Source organism: Chenopodium album, chromosome 14, assembly GCF_948465745.1.
Source record: "Chenopodium album chromosome 14, dcCheAlbu1.1, whole genome shotgun sequence".
NCBI classification, from domain to species: Eukaryota; Viridiplantae; Streptophyta; class Magnoliopsida; order Caryophyllales; family Amaranthaceae; genus Chenopodium; species Chenopodium album.
Window position 1 is genome coordinate 33,027,931 of NC_137847.1, and position 12,239 is coordinate 33,040,169.

Consider the following 12,239-nt stretch of genomic DNA (forward strand, 5'->3'; position numbering starts at 1 on the left):
GGCTTCCACATAAGCTTTGTTGTCCATCTGTATTGCTAGCCTTGATATGCCTATTTGTCCTGCTAACTTCAGCCCATACTCAAGTGCAAGTAATTCTGCTCTGTAAGCAGTATAAATGCCAAAGCTGCAAAACCTTTAATGAAATTGCCCTGTTCATCTCGAATAACTCCTCCACCCCCTCCAATACCAGGAGAACCCTTTGCAACACCATCTCGAATATAGAAATGGACATTCAAACACATTTGAACCGTTAAACAAGAGCATATTGCTCAACACATAAATAGAACAATAAAAAAGTAATTGCTCATTTCTTGTATTCCCCTTTAATCTCTTAGATTCTAAACAACTCAATATTTCAAACAATGTTTAAATGAATTGACTTAAAAAATAAGCAGTTAAATTAACCTAAAAAAGCATTAAAAGATCATAATTTGTATTCTTATTAAAATGAAATACGGAGTACCAATATAAAAACTTAAAAATATACAAAGTATTAAACAAAAGTGAATGGTTGTTTTCTTTCCATTTCATTTCACTATTGCTCTTTCACATTCTGGCCTTTATCTTATCTATTTTACATTATCTGTCTATATTATGACCTTTTATTTTAAATTTTGATTGCCTAAAATATTTCTCAATACTCCGTATCTCTCTTTCTAGTTCTAAGATTTATTGTTAAATCTCCTTTGAAAATCAATTGATTAAATTTCTAGAAGCTTCAATGGCTTCTTCGTTATTCTTTTCTTCGTTGTTCTTCTTCCTATTCAAATGGGCAACACCCTCTCCAATTTCAAAAAGTTTTACATGCAACCGGTGTGCAGTAAAAATACTGTACAACGGAATTTCTCACGTGTGAACAGTGTTCTGTTTTTTTTTTCTCTTTCTTTTCCTTTTTCCAAAATAACGAACATCGACTTCCTCCTTCAAAACTCCTTCACCAAGCAACCATGGAGGAGAGAGAAAACTCCAATTTTCGAGATTCTTCACACAACAATATAAACTCCAATTTTCGATCAACAATGCCGAAAACCTCCACATTGTCCAATTACGAAAACCTAATGCGAGAATTTCTGCAATTACAAAGAGAAAATCAACCACCATTAACGCAACATCCAGAGAAAACATGGAGTTTCGACCTCAATCAAACATTCAGAGAAGGTGAAGCAGAGAATTTCGTTGATGATCTCGATCAATTTAATGATGATAACATTCAAAACTCAAAAATTCCAGAAATACAAATATAAGGTAATAATCTAAACAAATACAAACCTATTGTTTGTTTTTGCTTAAATTTTTTATTTGATTTTCAATAATTAATGCAGATATTGAAAATCAAGGTGTTTCAAATACATTAGAAGAAGAAAGTTATTCCGAACACATTAGATGAAAATGGACAACCAGTAGATGAAGATGAAGGTAACATTCTACAAAAGTTACTTTAATTAAGGCAAAAGTTACATATATTATGGCAAAAGTTACATTGACTATATGTTTATTTAGTAAATCATTGATACATGTCTCATGGTACAAAAGTTACCAACATCATTACAAAAATTACCTTTATTAATACAGAAGTTACTTGTATTATATACCCCTGTACTAAATAACTTATTCTTTATGCTTATGCTTAAGTGCATAACCTATATTTATAACACTTTGCTCCCATGTTCTCATGCCTCTAGGTACTTGTTTGTGATTTTGTTCATGTTGTAATTGTGATTTTGGTTACAATTATTCCTAGAAAATGCTAAATATCTCTTATTCTACTAATGCACATATACAAATCCAAAACCAATAGATACCACTAGTTTAGATATGGAAGGATCATTAGTTGGAGTGGAAAGAGACACTTATAAAGAAATTTATGACTTGTACAATCTACATGCTTTTACAATGGTCTTTTCAATAAGAAAGCATACAACAAGGTATCGCACACACACACAAGTATAGTCACAGAGAAATATTATGTGTGTTCTGCGGAAGGAAAAAGACATACTGCTGCAAAGAAGACAAGTATGGTTCTAATGGTTGATGAAGATAACAAGGATTTCAAACAAAGAAAACTAAGACAAGTCTCCATTACAAGAACTAACTGCAAGGCAAGCCTAAGAGCAAAAATAAATGATGATGGAAAATTTAAGGTGGTGTCACATGTATTACAGCATAATCATGAACTAACAAGAAAGCATTGGCATTATTTGCATCAATCTGAGAGAGAAGTAACAAAAGAAAAGGCAGAAGCAATTAAAACAATGAAATCTGTTGGACTTTCAACAATGGACACATATAATTACATGTGTACAGAAGCTAATGGAGAAGAAAACTTGGGGCATAGTGTTGTAGATCACCTCAATTTCTACTCAAGACTAAGAATGGAACAAATAGAGGCTGGAGATGCTCAGACATTAGTGAACATTCTGATCGAAGAACAAAAAGAAGATCCTAACTTCTTTTTTAGAGTGAAATTCGACAATGAAGGTAGAATTTCTAACATTTTTTTGGAGAGATGCAATGATGTTAGAGGATTACAAAATATACGGAGATGTTCTTGTATTTGATACAACATACAGAAAAATCGGTATAACCTTATATGTGCTCCTTTTGTTGGAATAAATAACCATTGGAAAAATTGTATGTTTGCATGTGCATTCATAGGTAATGAAAAAACAGAGTCGTTTGTGTGGTTACTTGAAACCTTTAAAAAATCTATGGAGAATAAAATTCCAACCTCCATATTCACTGACCAAGACCAGGCTATGGTTAATGCAATTGAGCAGGTACTACTTTTTCTATTTGAATATCATATTCATTAATTTCAGTCTCATTTTGAGTCATTTTTGTGTTCATCACTTTTATGAATATAAGTATCACTTATGCGAGTATAAATGTTACTTTTGTGAGTAAAAATGTCACTGTTGTGAGAATAAGTGTTCAAATTTAATGACATATCATATTCTGAATGCAGGTATTCCCAGACACAAGGCATAGTGATGAGTGGCATTTCACTCTTTTATACTTTTTCTCTAAGGATTCTCCCCTCATTTGCACTTGTTTGAGCCTTTTCTAAGCATTTTACCTTAGTTTTGCTTTCTCATTTCCCTTCTCGTGTTTCCTTTCCTTTTTCCCCTTTTCTTTGGTTTTACTAGTGCTTCTTTGTTGTTTTGTAGGTTTTTGGCCCTTTTGGATGAACCTATGGATGCATGTCGAGCTATGGAAAGGAGATGAGATGCTCAAGGAGGGTGTAAAGGCCATGCAGGAGCCGTGGGCGCGGAGCCAAGGGCCGCGGGCGCGGAGCTTTGTGTTGAAAACCTACCAAACTTTCGGAAGATGTCGCGCCGCGCCCTGGAAGAGGCCTCTCCTCCTTGGCCCGCGGAAGCGGCACCTGGAGCCGCGGGCGCGGTGTTTCGAGTTGCATTTCCCCTGTTTCCTGGCCGCGGCCTTGACAGGCTAAAGTTGTATCATCTAATCAAAAGTAATTCCTAAAACCACTAACTAATAATAGATAGGGAAGTAGGGTCGAATCCACAGGGAAAAGAGTCTTTCTATTCCTAATTAATTATTATAATCTTAATTATTAAGTAACCAAAAGTTGTTATTTAAAGGAACTATACTACGAAGAATATGAGTAGGGAGAAATCAAATGATAAAAGACCTAGGGCATAGGTTCACCAATAAATAATATTCCAGGGTAAAACATAACAATCAATCATCAATACATCAATTAATCAGATCATAAAGGGCTTTCGCTACGTATTACAATCACAGAGTTAATTTACCGGCATTAAATCTCATCTCTCGAATCTCGAACTAACCATTTATAAATTAGTCTGCCTATTGAAACTAAGCCCAAACATCAATTCTCATCTCTCGAATCTCGAATCAATATTGCTAAACTCATACGAATTAAATCTGGCCAAATCTAACCGCATAGCATTAAATCAATCAATAGGAAATTAATCAAGCATTGACAATTAACAATAATAAATTACCCCTTCATATTATTTATGGATCCCCATAACCCTAGAAAGAAAACTACTCACACATAATTAAATATAAACTAAACAAAGCAATTAAACAAGTCATGATGAAAGAAAGAGAATAAATAACTGAGATTAAAAGGAGAAGAAATCGTTACCAAAGTTGAAGGAAACAAGAGATGGAATTAAACAAAGAGTTGTAGAGAAAGAAAATAATACTAGAATTTAAGAGAAGAGAGAGAGAAAAGTTAGAGAGAGAAAGAGAGAGAGAAAAGGGAAGGGAGAAAAAAGAATACTAAACTCGCTTAACAAAAGCGTATCTATACTAAACTCGAAAATCCTAAGTTAAAACAACTAAAACGACGCCTAAACTTCTCCTCAGAAACATGCGCCTGATTGGACGAGGCATCGCCCGATCGGGCCCGCCTTTTTTCCTTCGTGAGCTTCTCTTCTAGCGCCCGATCGGGCGCGCCTTCGGGCGGAGACCCTTGCACCGGGCGATGACACTTCGGGCTACTTGGACTCCTTGTTTAGGCTTGTAACTTGGCCCAAACCAAATATCCTCCTTGGGGCTTTAATCATTCGGTCCAATGCCTCATCTTCTCACAAGTCGAGCCCTTAATCACCGGTTCGATGACTCTAATCGATCTTGGGCTACGTAAGATGGTCGTGCTCCTCTAATGCTCGTAGTCGCTTCATAAAATCTCGGGAAAATGCTCAAAGAGTGCAATTCCCTATAAAACTCAACCAAAACTACGAAAACACTAGAAAACACATATTAGTAATAAAAGTGGCTCTAAAGAGCCAAAAGCACTACTAATTAAGACCAAGGGATGGGGGTAAAATACTATATAAAATAGACATATCAAACTCCCCCAAGCCGAAGCTTTGCTTGTCCTTAAGCAAAGAGCTCATCAATAAATAAATAAAACATGCCTCACCCCAAATAATCAAAATCAAGCACAAACAATTCAAGGAAAATCTAATAAACATGCTTCAACATCAACCAATCTCATCCATCCAATCACTTGTCCTCCCTAACAATTGTCAAATAGAGCAAACCACAAGAGCATATAGAATTCAAGACTAGTGCTCACACACTCAACTCTCATTTATGTGACGAGTAAAAGATGTACTCGATCGCTCTCCATCCCAACCCCTTTATGTGAAAATGCCCTCCCAAACTCACAACACTCGTGTGTTTAGAAAGACAAGAACTCAACCTAATAGTCGACTCGGAATATGTCAAATCATTCCTTGCATTGATAGGCAACACTTTCACATTCGCATGACTCTATACACAAGGTCGAAAGGTCTTTAAATCTTGTAATGTAAGGCTAGGGTAAAGGGTAGGAAATATTTGGGAAAGTGTGAGAGAAAAGCCATGCTTAAGGGAGCAAATCCTAATAAAACCAAGGTCAAAAATAAATAATGACCAATCATCTCTAACGTACTCAACTCCACCAAAAATTCACCAAATAACTCCAAACATAACAAACAATCCCAACACTTACAATATCACTCACAAAAGTATAATAATGTAAAACTTGAGTGAATAAACAAACTTTAATCTTCAAATTTGATTTTCATTGAAACTCAATTTTTTTCTTTGTTTTTCTTTTGATCAACCTCCAACTAGAACATTTGAACATTAAACAATTTTTCTCTTTTGCTCCTTTTTTTTTTTTTTAAGATCTTGTCCTCTCCCTTTCCAAAAGCATAGCTTTAGTGCTTCTCCTAAAAAAGGTCAGATCTACTACAAAAGAGAGAATCCACTTCAGATAACCACGCCTCTGCTAGGCAGCCTCCCCTTTAGTAAAAGGGAGGGGGGCGCCGGCGGCTGACTCAAGTGCCCCCCGAACCGAAATTTTTTTTTCACTCCCCTTTCCCTCGTCTCCTTAATAGCAGGAAGTTCTCCAAAAGTGTGAAAAGCTGGAGGACTTTGTACCATCCATTCCAGTGTGGTTGAATTCTTGATCATAGATTTCTCTATGAAAAATACGAATCGGAGGGCAAAAAGACGATAAGTAAATACATAATTATTGAAGTACACTTATATTTTTCACTTTTTCTTTTCTTTTCTTGAACTTCTTTTTCTTTCATAACATCGTACTTTATTTTTTTTTCTCAAGAACATTAAACTTTCAAATTCATCAAAAATAAACTACGATCAAGAATAAAACAACTTCTCAAAATCCACCCAAATTGTGCAAATAATAAGCACACTACAAACTCCCTCACCTCACTCACTAATAGCTCCCCCAAGCCAAGCTTGGGACTAGTAACCAATGGGGCAAAGTAGACTTGTAATGTGGCTAATAAACAACAAAAGGGCACAAGCAACAACATGGGTAGCAAGAAGGGAACAAATTTATCTAATATCGTCTGAAGGTTACCTAAAAGAATGAACGCCTTCGTCCTCCACATTGTGCATAATAGTGAATCATATAAACATTACTCATAGTTGCAAACCAATACTCAAATTCATTGACATACCAGGAACTAACACACATTCCTAACCAAATCAACTAGTCAAGCACTATATTCACAAGCAGTTGGACAAAATTGACGCATGTTAGGGTATCCAAGCAATCAAACTTCAAATCATGATCAACAAATCCACAATTCTCATCAATAACCAAGAATCAAAACAATTTTCAAGTATGGGGCATAGGGAAGCATGATTTAATATTCATTGGAACGTATTTTTGGAATTTTTTTTTTTTACTTTGTATTTTTCATAAAGGAAAGCAATAAAACTATACTAGAAAGCAATAAATGAAAGAAACCATACCTTAATCCGAAAACTCCCCCAAGCCAGAATCAGATAATGTCTTCATTGGCTCAGGAATGAGCCTAGCATGGCTAAACGTCATCTGGTTTTAAGAAAGAGACAAGGTAAAGAGGGAAAAGAGAAAAAGAAAAAGGAAAGAAAAAGGGAAAAAAAAAGCGGGAAGGGGGGGGTATGGCGCGCCCGATCGGGCGAAAATAAGGACATAAACTCGTTAACGTAGCACCCGATCGGGCGGCTCGTCGCCCGGTCGTGCGATTTTGTGTCCTCGATAAAGTTCTTTCACGCGCCCGGTCGGGCGAAATTTGTCGTATACGGACCTCTTCTCCCGCCCGATCGGGCGAAATTAAGGCCACAATCTTTTTTATTCTCACGCCCGGTCGGGCGGACCTTCCGTAGCTTGTACTGGGGGTTCTTTATCATTAATTGCAAGGGGCACCTTCTTAGGCTCAAATTGCCTTGGTTCCCCACTTGACTGAGCCACAACTACTCGATCAAGTGGGACTCTCATTAAGAGCTCAATTATCGCAACCTGTTCACCTTGCTCCTCGTGCTCATCATCAAAACCTAGCCCTTCACAATATATAGCTCGTTCTATTGCATCCACTTCTTCCTTCCATGTCTTAGTTTTACCTGTAGAAGATGCAACACAAGATACCGCCACCAAGGGATCCTTAACAAGAGCTTGGGGTTCATTAGAACAATTATTTTCAACCACATCAATGCTTAAACACTTCTCCTCAATCATAGGGCTTTTAGGGGCATTATTTAAATTCAAAACAATATTGTCATCCCCTACTGATAGTGTCAATTTTCCACCTTGTACATCTATAATTGCTCCCGCAGTATTAAGGAATGGTCTACCCAAAATGATTGGAGTTTGCAAATCCTCAGCCATATCAAGAACAACAAAGTCAACAGGTATAAAAAATTTACCTACTCTAACGGGAAGATCCTCTAAAATACCTAGGGGGTATCTAAAAGAACGTTCGGCCATATGCAGAGTAACATTAGTGGATTTTAATTTACCCATATTTAGCTTTGAACACACAGACAATGGCATGACACTAACACTAGCACCCAGATCACATAATGCATTATCAATCTTCAGATTGTTGATATGACAAGGAATAGAAAAACTACCGGGGTCTTTTAGTTTAGGTGGAGATTTATTTTGTAGTACGGCACTACATTCTGCAGTAAAAGCGAAAGTCTCTACCTCACTAATAGACCTTTTCCTAGTCAATATTTCCTTCATGAATTTTGCATATGCAGGAATTTGTGTAATTAATTTTGTGAAAGGAACTGTTACCTGCAAATCTTTCACCATCTCCAGGAACTTACCAAACTGCTTATCCACTTTAGTTTTCAAATGTCGATTGGGGAATGGTAGTTTGATAGTTGGCTTTTGAACATCATTACTCTTATCTTGAATTGCAACCTTCTCTGGAGATTTACCCTGCAATGTAAAATCAGAAATATTAGTACAACCTTTTAGCCCTGCAGGGCTATTAGCAACATTGTTAGGTTTAACGAAATCAAGATTAGCATTATTCACTAAAACAGGTTCATCATCTTTGGGCATAGGGGGCCCTTCATAGTGTGAACCACTCCTTAGAGTAATTACGAAAGCTTGATCTGTAGGCCTGGTTGGCTGTGCCGGCAGGGCTCCTTGTTGACGGGCTTGTAGAGTAGAAGAAATCTGCGCAATTTGATTATCTACTATTTTGTTATGTGCTATGATCGAATCAATTTGAGCATCTCTACTCTCCACGTGCTTTTGCATACTTCCTAGCATCGCTCTTATTTCTGCCAAAGCAGGATCAGTGGGTGGAGGAGTTTGTGGTTGGGAATTCTGGCCAGCATTGGGGTGGTAATATTTATGCTGGGGTTGTTGTGGCGCCTGTGATTGTTGTGGAGGTGGCGTATTTTGAACATTGGTGCTCCGGTAAGAAAGATATGGATGATTCCGGAACCCAGGATTGTAGGTGTTGGAGTATGGGTCATTCTGCCTATAAGCTTGAAAGGCATTGACTTGCTCCATGGAACTCCTACAATCTTGCTCCCAATGACCTACAATTCCACAGTTTTCACAGAAAGCCTCATTAGCATTATTATTAATTGCAGAAACATTAGCTATATTTGCAGTACTAAGATTATCTAATTTTTGACAAATAGAGGTTAATTGAGCTTGTAAAAAGGATACAAAGTCGACACTATATTTCCCTTTGTTAGCAAAGCCTCTAGGATTCCCATATTGGGAATTGTGGATTGCCATATCTTCGATAACTTGACCTACATCATCAACATTAAGGTTCATAAACCTCCCACTAGCTGCAAAATCCAATATTGTTCTAGATGAATTTCCAATCCCATTATAAAAGGCTTGGATTACCTGCCACTGTGCCAAATTATGGTGGGGACACTGCCTTTGCAGATCTTTAAATCTTTCCCAAGCCTCATACAAAGTTTCATTTGGCTCTTGGGCAAAGTTTTGAATTGCGCTTCTTAGCAAAGCTATCCTCTCTCCAGGGTAATATTTATTATAGAAATTTAAAACAAGAGTCTCCTAGTTAGTTATACCAAGTGCAATTCTATTTAATCCATTATACCATAATTTGGCTTTTCCACATAAAGAAAAAGGAAAGAGAATCTCCCTGATTTGGTCCTGTGTGACCCCAGCTTGCCTGATGGTATTACAATATTGACAGTAGTCTGCAATATGAAGATTCGGGTCTTCACCCTTAGCTCCACTGAATTTCTTCCTTTCTATCATCGTGATAAATTGGGGTTTAATCTCGAATTGTACCCCATCAAGAGCCGGAGTGGGAGTAAGATGTGGAAAATCTATAAGCGTCGGCTGCGAATAATCACTGAGCTTCTTAGGTGCCGTCATCTCTGATTCTGAATCACTTAAATCAGATGGAGGGCCGCTAGGAATATTACCACCAGAACTTGCCTGTATTTGCCTATATAAATTCTTTTGTCTATGAAAATAGCGCTCGATCTCAAGATCAAAAGAAATGTAACCTGATCTGGAACACCTGGGCATAAACAAAGAACTAGACGAAAAATATGAGAACTGTCCCAAAGAACTTACGTTCTCTAGGACGAAAGAAAATAATCTAGACTATAAAAACGATCAGAAATAAAAAAAAAACCGTTTCCCTGGCAACGACGCCAAATTTTGACAGGCTAAAGTCGTATCACCTAATCAAAAGTAATTCCTAAAACCACTAACTAATAATAGATAGGGAAGTAGGGTTGAATCCACAAGGAAACGAGTCTTTCTATTCCTAATTAATTATTATAATCTTAATTATTAAGTAACCAAAGGTTGTTATTTAAAGGAACTATACTACGAAGACTATGAGTAGGGAGAAATCAAATGATAAAAGACCTAGGGCATAGGTTCACCAATAAATAATATTCCAGGGTAAAACATAAAAATCAATCATTAATACATCAATTAATCAGATCATAAAGGGCTTTCGCTACGTATTATAATCACAGAGTTAATTTACCGACATTAAATCTCATCTCTCAAATCTCGTACTAACCATTTATAAATTAGTCTGCCTATTGAAACTAAGCCCAAACATCAATTCTCATCTCTCGAATCTCGAATCAATATTGCTAAACTCATACGAATTAAATCTGGTCAAATCTAACCGCATAGCATTAAATCAATCAATAGGAAATTAATCAAGCATTGACAATTAACAATAATAAATTACCCCTTCATATTATTTATGGATCCCCATAACCCTAGAAAGAAAACTACTCACACATAATTAAATATAAACTAAACAAAGCAATTAAACAAGTCATGATGAAAGAAAGAGAATAAATAACTGAGATTAAAGGAGAAGAAATCGTTACCAAAGTTGAAGGAAACAAGAGATGGAATTAAACAAAGAGTTGTAGAGAAAGAAAATAATACTAGAGTTTAAGAGAAGAGAGAGAGAAAAGTTAGAGAGAGAAAGAGAGAGAGAGTAAGGGAAGGGAGAAAAAAGAATACTAAACTCGCTTAACAAAAGCGTATCTATACTAAGCTCGAAAATCCTAAGTTAAAACAACTAAAACGACGCTTAAACTTCTCCTTAGAAACACGCACCCGATTAGGCGAGGCACCGCCCGATCGGGCCCGCCTTTTTCCCTTCGTGAGCTTCTCTTCTCGTGCCCGATCGGGCGTGGCACCGCCCGATCGGGCGCGCCTTTGGGCGGAGACCCTTGCACCGGGCGATGACACTTCGGGCTACTTGGACTCCTTATTTAGGCTTGTAACTCGGCCCAAACCAAATATCCTCCTTGGGGCTTTAATCATTCGGTCCAATGCCTCATCAACTCATAAGTCGAGCCCTTAATCACCGGTTCGATGACTCTAACCGATCTTGGGCTACGAGAGATGGTCGTGCTCCTCCAATGCTCGTAGTCGCTTCATAAAATCCCGGGAAAATGCTCCAAGAGTGCAATTCCGTATAAAACTCAACCAAAACTACGAAAACACTAGAAAAAACATATTAGTAATAAAAGTGGCTCTAAAGAGCCAAAAGCATTACTAATTAAGACCAATGGACGGGGGTAAAATACTATATAAAATAGACATATCAGGCCTCTCCTCAGCAGGAGAGGCCTCTCCTACCTTCAGCCGCGGGCGCGGGCTCAGATGCCACGGGCGCGGGTTGCTGGGTTAAGCAACTCCGTACCCAGACTAGAGAGGGCGCGACTGCTTGCTAGAGGGCTCTCCTTGGTATTTTATTTCCGTCTTTTGTGATGCATGTAAATAGCCTCCTATTTCAAGTTTGTAATCACCTTTTATCTTATCAACATTTAGCTTAATCTAGAGAGAGAAACACCATTAGTTCTCATTTGGTAGAGAGAGAAAGTGTGGATTTCTTCAATGATGAACTTGGATTTTGAAGAAGGAGTTTGTTCAATCTTTTGTAGATCTTCAACTTCAATTAATGAGCAATCTCTTACTCTTTCTCTTTACCTTTGTATTTGATTTTGTTTGTTTATTTTGATTTCCCTTCTTTGCTTATTAATCATGTTGATGCTTATTGATTTGATGATTGATATTGCTTTTAACATGATAAGTGAGTAGTCTCCTTACTAGGGGAATTGGTGATGGTGTAGTTCAATCTCAAGTATGTTTTGATATTGAAATTGTTGTGATTGTGATTAAAGTCTTTGTTTTGCACATCTTACTAGTTGTTTCTCTTGGGTGCGCAACCATTAGTCATAACTAGGTGGATTAACCTAAGTTGTAGCGATAGCTTGGCTTAGAAATTTCCATTGAGTGGTTTTGTTAGACTATTACCTTGATTTGCTCGACCTAAGACGATAGTGTAGGTTGTTGATGAATCGAGAAAGCAATTAACTCCGATAAGAAGTTATATTGTGCCTTAAACCGTTGATGTGTGATGCTTAGTTCGCTTCAATAACAATTTCATGTCTATTCATGCTTG